Below are 12,688 nucleotides of genomic sequence, written 5' to 3' on the forward strand. Positions count from 1 at the left end.
ACCTGAGAGCGGGAGCTTCCTGTTTTAGTCTCTGTCTATAGGCAGGGAGCAACAAAATGGAGTCGTGGTCAGCTTTTCCAAAAGGAGGGCGGGGGAGGGCCTTATATGCGTCGCAGAAGTTAGAATAACAATGATCCAGGGTTTTACCAGCCCTGGTAGCACAATCGATATGCTGATAGAATTTAGGGAGTCTTGTTTTCAGATTAGCCTTGTTAAAATCCCCAGCTACAATGAATGCAGCCTCAGAATATGTGGTTTTCCAGTTTACATAGAGTCAAATAAAGTTCGTTCAGGGCCATCGATGTGTCTGCTTGGGGGGGAATACATGCGGCTGTGATTATAATCGAAGAGAAATCTCTTGGTAGATAATGCGGTCGACATTTGATTGTGAGGAATTCTAGTCAGGTGAACAGAAGGACTTGAGTTCCTGTATGTTGTTATGATCACACCACGTCTCGTTAATCATAAGGCATACCCCCCCGCCCCTCTTCTTACCAGAAAGATGTTTGTTTCTGTCGGCGCGATGTGTGAAGAAACCAGCTGGCTGTACCGACTCCAATAGCGCGTCTCGAGTGAGCCATGTTTCCGTGAAGCAAAGAACGTTACAGTCTCTGATGTCTCTCTGGAATGCTACCCTTGCTCGGATTTCATCAACCTTGTTGTCAAGAGACTGGACGTTTGCGAGTAGTATGCTCGGGAGCGGTGCGCGATGTGCCCGTCTCCGGAGCCTGACCAGAAGACGAAGGGGCCTGACCAGAAGACGCCCCTTTTACGGCGTCGTTGTATTGGTACGCCGGCTGGGATCCGATCCATTGTCCCGGGTGGTGGGCAAAACACAGGATCCGCTTCGGGAAAGTCGTATTCCTGGTCGTAATGATGGTGAGTTGACGTTGCTCTTATATCCAGTAGTTCCTCCCAACTGTATGTAATAAAACCTAAGATTACCTGGGGTGCCAATGTAATAAATAACACGTAAAAAAAGAAAATACTGCATATTTTCCTAGGAATGCGAAGCGAGGCGGCCATCTCTGTCGGCGCCGGAAGCCGGAAGTTGAAAAACTCTATCGGAGAAATAGTTAGTGAACCAGGTGAGGCAATCATTTGAGAAACAAAAGGCTGTTGAGTCTGCCAAAAAGAATGTTGTGATTGACAAAGTCGAAAGCCTTAGCCAGGTCGATGAATACGGCTGCACAGTAATGTCTCTTATCGATGGTGGTTATGATATCGTTTTCGACCTTGAGCGTGGCTGAGGTGCACCCATGACCAGCTCTGAAACTAGATTGCATAGCGGAGAAGGTACGGTGAGATTCGAAATGGTCGGGAATCTGTTTGTTAACTTGGCTTTCAAAAACCTTAGTAGAATAGATATAGGTATAGGTATAGGTCTATAGCAGTTTGGGTCTAGAGTGTCTCCCCTTTGAAGAGGGGGATGACCGCGGCAGCTTTCCAATCTTTGGGAATCTCAGACGATACGAAAGAGAGGTTGAACAGACAAGTAATAGGGGTTGCAACAATTTCGGCTGATCATTTTAGAAAGAGAGGGTCCAGATTGTCTAGCCCGGCTGATTTGTAGTGGTCCAGATTTTGCAGCTTTCAGAACATCAGCTATCTGGATTTGGGTGAAGGATAAGTGGGGGAGGTTTGGGCGAGTTGCTGTGGGGAGCGCAGGGCTGTTGACCGGGGTAGGGGTAGCCAGGTGGAAAGCATGGCCAGGCGTAGAAAAAGGCTTATTGAAATTCTAAATTATTGTGGATTTATCGGTGGTAACAGTGTTTCTTAGCCTCAGTGCAGTGGGCAGCTGGGAGGAGGTGCTCTTATTCTCCATGGACTTTACAGTGTCCCAGAACTTTTTTGAGTTTGTGCTACAGGATGCAAATTGTCTCTTGAAAAAGCTAGCCCTTAGCTTACTAACTGCTGGTATATTGTTGTTCTAACTTCCCTGAAAATTGCATCCTCATCGGGGCTGTTCGATCAATGCAGAAGCCACAGGATGTTTGTGCTGCTCAAGGCATCAGGTCTGGAGAGAACAGGCTATATCTGTTCCTGGGTTTAGCATTTTTGACATGGGCATGCTTATTTAAAATAGTGAAGAAGGCACTTTTAAGAATAACCAAGCATGCTCTACCTGACTGGGATGAGGTCAATATCCTCAAGATACCGGGGCCAAGGTTAGTAAAGTGCCTGCTGTGAATGTGTTTTTTGGATGCGTTTGAGAGGTGATGAGGGGTGGTTGTTTGACCGCAGAAAATGAGGAGGTGTTTTGGAGGGAAGTTGGTTGGTTGATATTATGAGGTGCCCGTTTTTATGGATTTGGGGTTGGTACATGGTGGTGTCATTGAAAATTTGGTGTGAGATTTATGGCATGTACAGTGCTTAGATGTGTAGGATGGCCGGGGTGTAAGGGTAAGGTGACAGACGACTATCTAAACTGATTGAATAAAAACGGCATGGCAAGTCACACTCAATTTTCTAATGACTAAATGTCTCTCTAAATCAGTATGAATGGAAAGTAAACACTAGTGCTTTAAAATTTTAACGCCCTTATGATAATACAGTGGGGAGAACAAGTTTTGATACACTCCCGGATTTTGCAGGTTTCCTACTACAAAGCATGTAGAGGTCTGTCATTTTTATCATAGGTACACTTCAACTATGAAGAACGGAATCTAAAACAAAATCAGAAAATCACATGTGATGATGTTTTAATAATAATTTGCATTTATTGCATACATAAGTATTTGATCACCTACCAACCAGTAAGAATTCCGGCTCTCACAGACCTGTTTAGTTTTTCTTTAAGAAGCCCTCCTGTTCTCCACTCATTACCGTATTAACTGCACCTGTTTGAACTCGTTACCTGTGTATAAAAGACACCTGTCCACACACTCAATAACAGATTCAACCTCTCCACATATGGCCAAGACAGAGAGCTGTGTAAGGACTCAGGGATAAAATGTAGACCTGCACAAGGCTGGATGGGCTACAGGACAATAGGCAAGCAGCTGGTGAGAAGAACAACTGTTGGCGCAATTATTAGAAAAAAATGGAAGAAGTTCAAGATGACGGTACATCACCCTCGGTCTGGGCTCCATGCAAGATTTCACCTCGTGGGGCATCAATGATCATGAGGAAGGTGAGGGATCAGCCAGAACTAACACGCAGGACCTGGTCATAGACCTGAAAGAGCTGGGACCACAGTCTCAAAGAAACCATAGTAACACACTACGCCTCATGGATTAAAATGCCTGCACCACGCAGAGGTCCCTGCTTAAGCCATGCATGTCCAGCGCCTGTCTGAGTTCCACTGACCATCTGATGATCCAGAGGAGAATGGGAGAGAGGTCATGTGGTCTGATGAGACAAAAATAGAGCTTTGTTGGTCTAACTCACTCGCCGTGTTTGGAGGAAGAAGAATATGAGTACAACCCAAGAACAACCATCCCAACCGTGAAGCAGGAGGTGGAACATCATTCTTTGGGGATCTTTTCTGCAAAGGGGACAGGACGACTGCACCGTATTGAGGGGAGGATGGATGGGCCATGTATCGCGAGATCTGTGGCCAACAACCTCTTCCCTCAGTAAGAGCATTGAAGATGGGTCGTGGCTGGTCTTCCCCAGCATGACAACGACACGAAGCACACAGCCATGCAACTAAGGAGTGGCTCGTAAGAAATATCTCAAGGTCCTGGAGTGCCTAGCCAGTCTCCAGACCTGAACCCAATAGAAACTTTGCAGGGAGCTGAAAGTCCGTATTGCCCAGCGAACAGCCCGAAACCTGAAGGACTGGAGAAGATTTGTAGGGAGAGTGGGCCAAATCCCTGCTGCAGTGTGTGCAAACCTAGTCAAGAACTACAGAAACGTATGATCTCTGTAATTGCAAACAAAGGTTCTGTACCAAATATTAAGTTCTGCTTTCTGATGTATCAAATACTTATGTCATGCAATAAAATCGCAAATTAATTACTTAAAAATCATACAATGTGATTTTCTGGATTTTTGTTTTAGATTCCGTCTCTCATAGTTGAAGTGTACCTATGATAAAAATTACAGACCTCTACATGCTTTGTAAGTAGGAAAACCTGCAAAATCGGCAGTGTATCAAATACTTGTTCTCCCCACTGTAGGTGTTCTCCAGGTTGGAAACTGACTGGAAAAAGCTGACTATCATGTTTAATCTTGCATTCTAAATGCCTGTGTTTAAGATGACGTTGAGGTTATAAACACCATCTCCCGAGAGGCGCAGCGGTCTAAGGCACTGCATGTCAGTGTTAGAAGCGTCACTACAGATCCTGGTTCGATTCCAGGCTGTATCACAACCGGCCGTGATTGGGAGTTCCATAGGGCGGCACACAATTGGCCCAGCGTCGTTAGGGTTTGGCCGTCATTGTAAATAAGAATTTGTTGTTAACTGACTTGCCTAATTAAATAAACATCTCATTGTTTTACAGTGTAGGCCTACGTAAGTAAATATAATATGTTTTTTGTTGTTGTTGAAGTTACTGGTATTTGAAATAAGGTATTCAATATTACAGTTAAGCAGCATTAAGCAGTCTCACAAAGTAAGGCATACGGCTGTTGTAATGTCTGTCAGTCTGAGTAGGGGGAAGGTTTGTGACTGGATCGTGTGGATCTGCCACTGACATGGCCTCTCATCTGAGGAGACAGCCATTGCTTTAATCCTGGAATTTTGCAAGCTTCTGGGCAAGGATCTGCAGAGGTGGGACTCCAAGGACTGCAAGCGCAGGTCATTGTATGCAGATTCGTAGGAGGTGTCGGTGGAGGCCAGGATGATTTTGGTTGAATGCCTTTTGATCTTTTCAAGTCGTTGTGGGCTGTGAGACCTGGGTGCCACACCGGAGCTGCATAATCAAGCGCTRGACAGACAAAGCAGATGTTGACTGTCAGAGGGTGGGTTGCATGTGAAGATGGTTGCATGTCCCATTTTATATTGGTTTGGAATGTCACACTGAGCGCTTAGGCGCTGGATACTACCTCAAGTGAAGCGGTAGCCTCGAGGTTAGGGAGGTGGGCCGGTATTCGAATCCCCAAGCTGCCTGTGGGGAAATCTGCATGGAGTGAGCGAAAGGGCTTGTATATCCTGTAAACTACCTACCGCTGTTGTGCTCTTCAGCAAAGCACTTTACACCTAAGTGAAAAAGGGGAGCTGCTCGGCAGCATAAAGAATATCTATGCAAATGGACCAAAAAAGCAAGCATTGTCTTGTATAGACAGCATATGGCTGCAATTTTCTTATTTTACATCTTGCTCTACTTGACATCTACTTAAAGGGTAACTCTGCCACTTTTCAACCTCATATTCATTATCTCCAGCACCAAACCTGTGTACATATGTGAAAACAGCGTGTTTCTATGATCTGTGGTTAAAAAGATAAGAAGAAAGGTCCTAAAAAATGCTTTTCTGTGACATCACTGGGTAAGGTTAAAAGGAAGAAAAACAGTGATTTTCAAAACCAGTGACGATATTTTCTTGCTCACTGCAAATATCATAGTGTTTGAAAATCATTGTTTTTAAAATGTTTTAACTTTCGATGATGTCATCAGGTATAACTTTTGGTCCATTTGCACAAAATGTAGAAATGAACTGTTTTCACATAGACACTGGTTTGATACTGGAGATAAGGAACATGAGGTTGAAAAGTGGGGGAGTTGCCATTTAACTTTTATTTGAGCATAAAACAAGGCTATTTTTGCCTCGGTGTGTTTTTCTTTGGCTACAATGGGAAGCTGTGTACAGTTATTGTAACTGAAATTACTGAGAACCACCACAACTACAGACTTACAGTCAAACTGCCAGACCATTCATAAATTCCAATTACTGATGTGAAGCAAGGTTCTAATTCACCAACTCCAAATTCTGCAGTAGAAATTAGTTAATTTTTTCATAGAGATTGCTAAAAAATAAAGCACAAAACTTGCACAACATGCACAAATTTGGTACAAGTTACCTTCCCTAACCTTGTCTTCAGAAAAGGTCAGGTATGTTTATGAGTCTTGCAAGACAGAGGAGATTGTGTAAATTTATATAACATGTTGGTTGACATCCCAGAGATAAAATGAACTGTGGTGTTGATAGATATTGCTGTGCTGGCAGACACCCCATAACAACTCAAAGCGATGTCATTTCAGATTTATGTGGCGTAGGTATCCTCACTTGGACGAGACAGGCATCACCCTGATCACCAGCCTGTGGTCAGATATACATTACCTCCTTACATGGACGGTGCCAATGAAAACATTGAGATGAACAACATGCTGTCAGGCCCTGACACGCCCAGAGGGCCGTTTTATTTCTCTATTTGGTTAGGTCAGGGTGTGATGTGGGGTGGGCATTCAAAGTTTTGGCCGGGTATGGTTCTCAATCAGGGACAGCTGTCTATTGTTGTCTCTGATTGGGAATCATACTTAGGCAGCCTGTTTTGCCACCTTAGGTTGTGGGATGTTGTCTTTTGTTAGCTCTGAGAAGCCTTCAGAACGTGACGTTCGTTATTCTTTTGTTGTTTTGTTTGGGTGTTCTGATTAAATAAAGAATCATGAACACACACCACGCTGCACCTTGGTCCGGTCATTTTCAAGACGAAGTTCGTGACAGAACATCCCACCACAAGCGGACCAAGCAGCGTGGCCAGGAGGGGCAGACAGAGTGGAGGACATCATGGACCTGGGAGGAGGTGATGTCAGGACACGAGAGCCTGCCGTGGAAGCAGGCAGAGGCAGCGAGGAAGGCGGAAGCAGAGAGAAAAGGGGACAGCGTTAATAGGTCCACGAGCAAGGAAGACGGGAGGTCACTCCCCCCACATTTTCGGGGGGGGGGGGGGCACATGGGTAGTTGCGGAGCTAACTCCCCGTGCTCACGTAGGAAGTGTGTACTGTCAGCACCGTGTTATCGGTGAAGCGCATTGTGTCTCCAGTGCGCTGTTCACAGCACGGGCTACATTCCAGCTCCCGATCGCCGGGCTAGACTGGGCATCCAGCCAGGACGGGATGGGCGCTCAGCGCATCTGGCCCCAGTGCGTCTCTACGGCCCAGGATGTCCTGTGCCGGCTATGCGCACTGTGTCTCCGGTGCATCTGCACAGCCCAGTGCGTCCTGTGCCAGCGCCCCGCCTTTGCCGGGCGAAGGTAACCATCCACCAGGACGGGTTGTGCAGCTCTACGCGAGACGCCAGTGCACCTCCTAGGGCCCAGTGTATCCGGTGCCCTGCTCCAAGAACGCAGGCCCTCCAGTATGTCTCCCCAGCCTGTGAGTCCTGTGCCTGCTCCAAGAACCAGGCCTCCAGTATGTCTCCCCAGCCTGGTGAGTCCTGTGGCCTGCTCCCAGAACCAGGCCTCCTGTATGTCTCCCCAGCCTGGTAAGCCCTGTGGCAGCTCCACGCACCAGGCTGTCCATTGTCTCCTCACTCCAGTGTGATCCATGGCAAGAAGCCGTCCAGTGATGATCCATACACGAAGCCTCCAGTGATGATCCTATGCACGAAAGCCTCCCAGTGATGATCCATGGCACGAGCCTCCAGTGATATCCATGGCTCCGAGCCTCCAGTGATATCCGATGTCCGATAGGCCCGAAGCCTCCTGTGACGATCCATGGCCCGCGAGCCTCCAGCGAACGGCCTCTCTGCTCCCGGAGCCTCAGCGACGTCTCCAGTCCGGAGCCTCCAGCGACGGTCTCCGGTCCGAGTCCAGCGACGTCCCCGGTCCGGGCCGCAACGAGGGTCTTCAATCCGGGCCTGCAACGAGGGTCCCCAGTCCGGGCTGCAACGAGGGTCCCAGTCCGGGGCCTGCCAGCGAGGTCCCCAGTCCGAGGCCTGCAGCGAGGGTCCCAGTCCGGGGCTGCAACGAGGCGTCCCCAGTCCGAGGCCTGCAGCGAGGGTCCCCAGTCGGGCCTGCAACGAGGTCCCCAGTCCGGGCCTGCAAGAGGGTCTCCAGTCCGGGGTCGCGACGAGGTCCCGCACCAGAGGCGCACCAAAGTGGGGGAGCCAGAGGTGAGCGGGTTCTGCGTCCCGCACCGGAGCCGCAACCAGTATGAATGCCCTCCCGACCCCCCTGTAGTTCAGTTTGCGGCCAGGAGTCTGCACCTTTCGGTGGGGGGGGGGGGGGGGGGGGGGTAAAACTGTCTGATTTGGGAATCATACTTAGGCAGCCTGTTTTGCCACCTTAGGTTGTGGGATGCTGTTTTTTGTTAGCTCTGAGAAGCCTTCAGAACGTGACGTTCGTTATTCTTTTGTTGTTTTGTTTGGGTGTTCTGATTAAATAAAGAATCATGAACACGTACCACGCTGCACCTTGGTCCACTTCTTCCGACGGGCGTTACACGTGCTATTCTTCAAAGGTACTGTAGCACTGCACAGGAATAATTTGCATCAAATGAACTGGTCGATAACAAATGCTTTGGTGTCAATAAATATCCTGCTGTTGCAACTCAATAATAGGAGAGTGACAGTAATTGACAAGAGCGTTGAATGTAGGTACTGCATAATGTGATTAATTAACACATGACATGTTTGTTTTTCGTAGTGAATGGTAATTAGTTTTGTATCTTTCATGCTCCCAGTACTGGGCAGTGAATCAGCAAAATCTCCTCGAGGGATACCCCATAAACATCTCAAACTTTGGCTTCCCCTCCAGGGTGAAGGCTATAGATGCTGCACTTCACTTTCGCATTGCCTGCCTCACAGTGTTCTTCACCGGGCACAAGTGCTGGAGGTACTCCTTAGACCTATCTAAGACTCTGCCATAGACTGACTCCCATGAGACTTCCTCTATCTGCCCACTAACACCCACTAATGATTCAACAAATGTGGGTAACGTGGTTGTACAATATAGTCAACAACATATGCTAAAAATTCTATTGCATCATCTGGAACAATGGATCAAGAAAATCTTTTGCTCACAGAAAACGTCAGTGGGTGGCAGTTCTGATTCTGAATGATCTTCAGGTACAATGAGGAAACCTACTGCCCAACCATGGCCAAGCATACATACACCCCTGGATGCAGCCATTGTATATGAAGGTAGCTATTGTATATATAAATTGCATCCATGAAAATCAGATACCTTTCTAAGTCCTCCCCCAAACCATAAATACATAACATAGAACTTGACTTATGACTGATTTTGAATGTCATCACACTCCACATACTAAACTACTTGTTTTATTTCCAAAATAATTAATCTACTTCTTCAAGAGGTATGTTGAGTATAACAATTTGACCCCAAATGCAAACATGTCACTGCCACGGGGCCTGCATATGAGTTGCTGGACTGTACAGGACCAATTAACGACAACAACACGCTAAAGAGGCTGATCTATCTTCTGCTCAAAGCCTTATACTCTACCTGGCATCACCCCAGAGACGGTTGTCCAAATTAGGGAGGACGCAATAGAGGAACGTAGTCATATGCATGAAATAGATAGAAATAGATGTGTCAATTTCTGACTGTGATGGTGAAAACCACAACAAATTGTTTACATCACAGGAAACTTACGCCATTCACAGGTTTTCATTAAATAGACTGTGCAATGTCTTTTACAGAATCCCACAGCGTGTCAGCAATTAATGCTGTTTTGAAATCCTGGGTTGAATTGACAGGATGCTGTCTGATGAAAGATGTTGCATGATTATGTGATGTGACACTAATTGATAATGATGGCATGTTAATCATATTAATGATTGTCACGTATACTCCCTCTCCGGCACTCGAGGTCACAAGGCTCCTCATTATTACGCACACCTGTCACCATCGTTAAGCGCACCAGCGCCTCATCAGACTCACCTGGACTCCATCACCTGCCTGATTACCTTCCCTATATATGTCACTCCCTTAGGTTATTTTCCTAGGTGTTGTTGTTTCTGTTCCAGAGTTCATGTCTGTACCCTACCTGTGTTTCTTGTTTTGTTCTATCTAAATGTATTTACTAAATACACTCCCTGAACTTACTTCCCGACTCCCAGTGTAAAGGTTACAGAATAACGCTACACCAAAGAGAAGCATCAGGGAGTGTTTTTTTGGTTAGTATGGGTGACGTCAGGTCCGGGTGTCGCTACTGGAGCAACCGGGGACGCCTCAGCTGGCTCGTCAGGCTTCCATGGCCAGAGAATTGAATGTTCATTTATAWACCATAAGCTGCCTCTAATGTCGTTTCAGATCATTTGTATAGCATTGTGGCTGGGCTCTGCCCGGCCAGAGAGGGGGGCACGGGTACTGAGGTGGCACTCCAGGCCTGGCTTACTGATGGGACCACTGTTGCAAGTGTTGACGTTAGTATTAGCCTGTTCCAGGTTCACTGAGCTGTTGAGGGTAACTACTAGAGCAAGCAATAGTTAATGGGCGGCAGGTAGCCTAGCGGTTAAGAGCATTGGGCCAGTAACCGAAAGGTTGCTGGTTTGAATCCCCGAACTGACTAGGTAAAAAAATCTCTCGATGTGCCCTTGAGCAGGGCACTTAACCCTAATTGCTCCTGTAAGTTGCTCTGGATAAGAGTGTCTGCTAAATGACTAAAATGTAAATAGGGCAGCGTGGGTGAGACAGATATGAGTCACTTATTGAGAGCTTGCCAGTTAGGAACTGAGTCATGTCTGGAATACCATGATTCATAGATTGTTCAAATACACTACATGACCAATCGCATGTGGACAGCTGCTTGTTGAACATCTCATTCCAAAGCCATGGGCATTAATATGGAGTTGGCCCTCCTTTGCTGCTATAACAGCCTCCACTCTTCTGGGAAGGCTTTCCACTAGATGTTGGAACATTGCTGTGGGGWCTTGCTTCCATTCAGCCACAAGAGCATTAGTGACTGATGCACTGATGTTGGTGCACTGATGTTGGGCGATTAGGCCTGGCTCGCAGTCGGTGTTCCAATTCCTCCCAAAGGTGTTTTTGTCTGGGTTGAAGTCAGGGCTCTGTGCAGGCCAGTCAAGTTATGCCACATGATCTCGACAAACAATTTCTGTATGGACCTCGCTTTGTGCACTGGAGGTACTCCTTAGACCTATCTAAGACTCTGCCATAGACTGACTCCTTTAAGACTGTCTCCCTTTAGACTGACTTTACTCCCATGAGACTTCCTCTTTATCTGCCCACTAACACTGTCACATATAATGATTCAACAAATGTGGGTAATGTGGTTATGTCCAATATAATCACAACATATGCTAAAAATGATATTGCATCATCTGGAACAATGGATCAAGAAACTATTTTGCTCACAGAAAACGTCAGTTTATTGTGTTCAAAAAGGGAACCATGTTGGTTTCAACCAGAATGGATATTAGGCTACATGTACTGTGTGGGTGGCAGTTCCGATTCTGAATGATCTTCAGGTATGATGAGGAAACCTACTGCCCAACTGTGGCCAGGCATGCATACATACATGACCTGGATGCAGCCATTGTATATGAAGGTAGCTATTGTATATAAATTGCATCTATGGATATCAGATTCATTTCTAAGTCCTCCCCCAAACCATAAATACATACCATAGAACTTGACTTATGACTGATTTTGAATGTCATCACAGTCCACATACTAAACTACCGGTTTTATTTCCAAAATAATTAATCTACTTCAAGGGGAATGTTGAGTATAAATATTTGACCCCAAATGCAAACATGTCACTGCCACGGGGCCTACCAATGAGTTGCTGGACTGTACAGGACAAATTAACGACAACACGCTAAAGAGGGGAGATGGCTGATCTATCTTCTGCTCAAAGCCTTACACTCTACCTGGCATCACTCCAGAGACGGTTGTCCAAATTAGGGAGGACGCAATAGAGGAACGTAGTCATATGCATGAAAGATGTGTCATTCGTGTTGTGGTTGAAACCAAAACAAATTGGTTTACTCACAGGAAACTTACGCCATTCACAGGTTTTCATTAAAATAGACTGGGCAATGTCTTTTTACAGAATCCCACAGCTGTCAGCATTAAATGTTTTGAAATCCTGGGTTGAATTGACAGGATGCTGTCTGATGAAAGATGTTGCATGATTATGTGATGTGACACTAATTGATAATGATGGCATGTTTACCATATTAATGATTGTCACATATACTCCTTCTCCGGCACTCGAGGTCACAAGGCTGCTCATTATTACGCACACCTGTCACCATCGTTAAGCGCACCAGCGCCTCATCAGACTCACCTGGACTCCATCACCTGCCTGTTTACCTTCCCTATATATGTCACTCCCTTAGGTTATTTTCCTAGGTGTTATTGTTTCTATTCCAGAGTTCATGTCTGTACCCTACCTGTGTTTCTTGTTTTGTTCTATCTAAATGTATTTACTAAATACACTCCCTGAACTTGCTTCCCGACTCCCAGTGTAAAGGTTACAGAATAACGCTRCACCAAAGGAAAGCACCAGGGAGAGTTTTCTGTTCGGTGTCCCTAGCATTGCCAAAAGACAAAGAAGATGGCGCCGACAGACATGGCAGCTCTGCTTCTAGATCCGAAGGAAAGTTTTGTTGCGTGTTATTTCTTACATTATTACCACTGGGAATGTGCATGAAAGAAATTAAAAGCTGAAAATAAATCACTCTCTTATACTATATTTCTGACATTTCACATTCTTAAAATTAAAGTTGGTGATCCTAACTGAACTTTAAGACAGGGAACTTTACTGCTGATTAAAGTCAGGAATTTAAAAAATTGAGTTTAAAATCTATT

This window comes from Salvelinus sp. IW2-2015, linkage group LG20, assembly GCF_002910315.2.
Source record: "Salvelinus sp. IW2-2015 linkage group LG20, ASM291031v2, whole genome shotgun sequence".
NCBI classification, from domain to species: Eukaryota; Metazoa; Chordata; class Actinopteri; order Salmoniformes; family Salmonidae; genus Salvelinus; species Salvelinus sp. IW2-2015.